A 5,409-nucleotide genomic window follows, 5' to 3' on the forward strand; every position below is an offset into this window, starting at 1 on the left:
TTCCATATCTTGGCTATTGCAAATAATGCAGCTATGAACACTGGTGTGCATATATCTTTTCAAATAAGTGGTTTCATTTTCTTCAGATATATACCCAGGAGTGGAATTGCTGGATTGCATGACAGTTCTATTTTTAATTTTTTGAGGAACCTCCATACTGTTTTCCACAGTGGCTGCACCAATTTACATTCCCACCAGTTGTGCACAAGGGTTCCCTTTCTCCACATCCCCACCAACACTTATCATTTGTTGTCTTTTTGACAATAGCCATTCTGCCAGGTGTGAGGTGATATCTTATTGTGGCTTTCACTTTCTTTTCCCTGATGGTTAGTGATGTTGAACATTTTTTCATGTGCATATTGGCCATCTGGATCTTCTTTGGAGAAATGCCTATTCAGGTCTTCTGCCTAATTTTTTTTTTTTTTTTTTTTTTTGCGGTACACGGGCCTCTCACTGTTGTGGCCTCTCCCATTGCGGAGCACAGGCTCCGGACGCGCAGGCTCAGCGGCCATGGCTCATGGGCCCAGCTGCTCTGCGGCATGTGGGATCTTCCCGGACCAGGGCACGAACCTATGGCCCCTGCATCGGCAGGCAGGCTCTTAACCACTGTGCCACCAGGGAAGCCCTGTTGAGGATTTTTGCATCTATGTTCATCAGGGATATTCACCTGTAATTTTGTTTGTTTTTTTCTTTTTGATAGTGTCTTTGGTTTTGGTATCAGGGTAATGGTGGCCTCATAGAATGAATTTGAAAGTGTTTCCTCCTCTTCAATTTTTTGGAATGGTTTGAGAAGGTAGGTGTTAACTTTCTTCATGTGTTTGGTAGAATTCCCCTGTGAAGCCATCCAGTCCTGGAACTTTGTTTGTTGGGAGTTTTTGGATTACTGATTCAATTTCAATACTAGTCATCAGTCTGTTCAGATTATATAGTTCTTCCTGATTCAGCCTTGGAAGACCACTTTTTTTTCTAGGAATTTATCCGTTTCTTCTAGGTTGTCCAATTTGTTGGCATATAAATGTTTAGAGTATTCTCTTATTATTGTTTGTATTTCTGTGATATGCATTGTTATTTCTCCTTTTTAAATTCTGATTTTACTGATTTGGACCCTCTTTTTTTCTTGATGAGTTTGGATAAAGCCTTATCAATTTTATTCATCTTTTCAAGAAACCAGCTCTTGGTTTCATTGGTCTTTGTTTTGTTTTCTTTTGTTTTTTGGTTTTCTTGAGGGGGGGTTGCTATTTTGTTTCCACTCTGATCTTTATTATTTTGCTGACTTTGGGCTTGGTTTGTTCTTCTTCTTCTAGTTCCTTTAGATGGTAGATTCAATTGTTTATTTGAGAATGTTTCTGTTTCTTTATTAGGCCTGTATCTCTATAATCTCTTAGAACTGCTTTTGCTGTGTCCCATACATTTTGGAAAGTTGTGCTTTTATTTTAATGTGTATCAAGGTATTTTCTGATTTCTCCTTTGATTTCTTCATTGATCTACTGGTTTTTTTGTAGCATGTTCTTTAGTCTCCTTATATTTGTGTTTTATCCATTTTTCTTCCTGTAATTGACTTCTAGTTTCATACTGTTGTGATCTTAAAGATACTTGATACAATTTTTATCTTCTTAAATTTGTTGAGACTTGCTTTGTGGCCTACCATGTTATCTATCCTGGAGAATGTTCCATGTGCACTTGAAAATAATGTGTGTTCTGCTATTTTTAGACGGAATGCCCTGTATATATCTATTAAATCAACTGGTCTTATGTGTCATTTAAAATTTCAGAGACCGAAACTACCCCACCTCACCCCTACCAAGCAAGAGGAGATTCTGCCAGCAGACTGCCTTTGGAATCAAGCTGCAACTCTTTTCTTGGTCTCTAGCCTGAATCCCTATCTTGGAAATTTTGAGTTTACCAAGCCTATACAATTGCTTGAGTTAAATCTGTTGTTTTTAATCTGGATCTGGTTAAACAGGTATGTCTAGTGTATGAAAGCTCATTGAGCTGGGCTCTATAAAGAGTCACTTCTCTATATGTTCATTAAACTTCATTAAAAAGTTAACAAAAATGGCTTCAAACCTGGGAAATATGTCCCTATACAAATTATAAAAGCAGAAGTGAAGCTAATTGTTATATAAACCAGTTGTAACTATAAAAGTGAGAACATTGGGAGCAACCACTTTATAATCACCAAAGACATAGGTTAGGACTTCAGGTTGCATAGAAATTTTGCATTATGTTCATAAGGGATATTAGTATGTAGCTTTCCTGAAGTGTCTTTTCAGATTTTGTTTTTAGGGTAGTGCTGAAACCATAGAATAAGTTGGGAAGTATATTTTTCTTTTCAATTTTCTCAAAGACTTTGTTTAGGGTTGGTAACATTTCTTCCTTCAATGTTTGGGAGAATTCCTTTTATGGGAAGGTTTCTAACTATAAACTCAATATTTTAATAGATATTGGGCTATTCCAGTTATCAACTCCTTGAGTGAGGGTTGGTAGACATTCAATTATTTTTTCCTTTTCATCTAAGTTAAGTTTATTGGCATAACGTTCATAACATTCCTTTATTATCCTTTTTGTATCCTTTAATATCCTTTAAGTATGTGTAGGATATGTAGTGATGTTGCCCTTCTCATTTCTGATACTGGTCATTTATGTCCTTGTTTTTTCTGACCTGTCAGACTGATCAGATTTGCTAGAGATTTATCAGTTTTATTGATCTTCATAAAGAACCAGGTTTTGATTTCATTAATTTTCTCTATTATTCTTTCTGGATTTTACTGATTTTGTCTTTGATCATTTCCTTTCTTCTGCTTAATTTGAACTTTTTGTTTGTTTATTTGCTTGTTTTTTGGGTGTTTTTGGTGGTGTGTGTGTGTGGTTTTTTTTTTTTGTTTGTTTCTTGGGCTGTGTTGGGTCTTTGTTGCTGTGCAAGGGCTTTCTCTAGTCGCAGCAAGCAGGGGCTACTCTTCGTTGCAGTGTGCAGGCTTCTCACTGTGGTGGCTTCTCTTGTTGTGGAGAACAGGCTCTAGGTGTGTGGGCTTCAGTAGTTGTAGCACGTGGGCTTAGTAGTTATGGCTCACTGGCTCCAGAGCGCAGGCTCAGTAGTTGTGGCGCACGGGTTTAGCTGCTCCATGGCATGTGGGATCTTCCTGGACCAGGGATCAAACCAGTGACCCCTGCATTGGCAGGTGGATTCTTAACCACTGTGCCACCAGGGAAGTCCTTGAGTTTAACTTAACTTTTCTTAATGTAGAAATTGAAGTTATTAATTTGTTCCCTTTTTTCTTTTCAAATATGGCCATTGCTGCTATAATTTCCCCCTAAGTATTGCTTTAGCTGTATCCCACATTTTCATTCAGTTTAAAGTATTTTCTGTTTTTTAAAACATTTCTTCTTTGACTTCTGGGCTATTTTGAAGTATTTTTTCAGATATCTTTCTATTATTGATTCTAATTTAACTCCATCATGGCTACACAACATACTTTGCATAACATGAATTCTTCCTAGTTCAATAAAACTTGTTTTTTGCCCTGAATATGATTTATTTTTGGTAAATGCTTAATGTGCAGTTGAAAAAATATGTATTTTGTTGTTTCTGGGTGGAATAGTCTCAATTTGGTTGATAGTGTTATTCAAGTGTTATTGATTTGCTATTCAAATCAATATATTGTTATTGATTTTCTGGCTACCTGTTCTATAAATTATTGAGTGGTGTGTTGAAAACTCCATCTATAATTGTGGGTTTGTCTATGTTTCTTCACAGACTTATCAGTTTTTTTCATGTAATTTGCAGCTCTGTTATTAGGCATGAAACCATTTAGAATTCTATGTCCTTTGAATGAATTGAGTCCTTTATCATTTATTAAATGGACCTCTTTATCCTTGATAATATCCTTTGCTCTAAAATCTACACTAATATTTGTGATTAATGCTCACATAGTATATCTTTTCCCACCCTTTAGCTTTGGCCTATTTGTGTTTTTATATTTAAAGTAGGTTTCTTCTAAGCAGCATATATTTGGGCCTTGCTCTTTTTTAAAATCCAAATTTTTAATTGGAGTACTTTGATCATTAATAATTAATGTGATTATAGGTATAGTTGAGTGCAAATCTACCATCTTATTATTTGTTTTCTATTTTTCCATACGTTCTTTGTTCCCCTTTATTGCTTTTTCTGACTTCTTTTGGATTAAGTATTTTTTATTATTTCATTTTATCTCTTTTACTGGCTTAGTTATAATTCTTTGTTGTGTGTGAGCATGTATGTGTGTGTGTCTGTGTGTGTAGGGTTGCTTTAGGTTCAAAGTATACATGTTTAACTTATCACAATTTGCCTAAATGATATACCACTGCATGTATAATATAAGAACTTCACAACAGAGTCAGGCCGGATTCCACGTGTCTGTGGACCCGGCTAGGTTTGGGATGTTGCAGGCGGCGGGATGTCCTGTTCCGGCCTTCTCTGTGGCCTCAGCACATTCCTAAATCATGGCCTAGCCCTGGCCTCCCTGCCTTGGGCCACGCGTCCCACAGCCACCCTGAACCAGATGCACCGTCGGGGACCTCTGAAGTATCCGCCTGCGAAAGTGGGCCCCTCGGCTGGCCGGCAGCAGCTGAAGGGCGCGGTCCTGAGCACGTTCATCTGCAAGCCTGAGAAGCCCAACTCGGCCAACCGCAAATGCAGCCACGTGCGGCTCAGCACTGGTCGGGAGGCTGTCTGCTTCATTCCCGGAGAGGTCCACAGCCTACAGGAGCACCACGTCATGCTCGTGCAGGGCAGCTGCAGGCAGGACCTGCCAGGCGTCAAGTTCACCGATGTGCGCAGCAAGTACGACTGTGGCCACGTGCAGAAGAAGTGACCCCCTCCCCACCTCCCCCCGGATACGGCGGTGTTCACGGCAGAACAACAACCTTCCCCACGGGGCTCCTGCAGTGTCCTTGGGAAGCTACTCCAGCTCTAGAAGTAGCTGGCCCTGGTTCAAAGCCTGGCCACCTCTTCCATCAGGGCCACCATTAACCCATTGTGGCCCTGGGTGTGAATCAGAAAAAAGGCGCCCCTCTCCCAACACCCTTGATTTCCATGCTGATGCCAGGGACCTCTTCTGCTGTACTGCCATCAACTGGGAAGGGGCTGCAATATACACAGAGACACCGCCCCGCCCCCACCCGACCCAGGTTGTGACCAGAACCCCCTTGTGTGGTATTCGCCCTCTGTGTGGTCTTGGCCACTGACATCCCTTCTGACCTCAGTTTCCTCCTGCAGAAAAAAATAGCTCCACTCGCAGTATCCCCTTTATTGGATTTGGTGAAGATTAAACTAGATGCTTTATGTGCATAACAACAACAACAAAAATGAACTTCACAGTAGTATACTTCCATATCTCCCTTACCTGGCCTTTGTGACACTGTTATCATATA

The 5,409-nt window shown here is 39.8% G+C and overlaps 1 pseudogene; it reads left to right on the forward strand.

The window, feature by feature from the left end:
- Nucleotides 1-3,553: 3,553 nt before the first annotated feature.
- Nucleotides 3,554-4,975, forward strand: LOC149749406 (small ribosomal subunit protein uS12m pseudogene; annotated as a pseudogene).
- The last annotated feature ends 434 nt before the right edge of the window (nt 4,976-5,409 follow it).

The sequence above is a fragment of the Delphinapterus leucas genome, chromosome 4 (genome assembly GCF_059928025.1).
Source record: "Delphinapterus leucas isolate spDelLeu-1000000601 "Yukka" chromosome 4, BTC_Dleu_Yukka2, whole genome shotgun sequence".
Taxonomy (NCBI): Eukaryota; Metazoa; Chordata; class Mammalia; order Artiodactyla; family Monodontidae; genus Delphinapterus; species Delphinapterus leucas.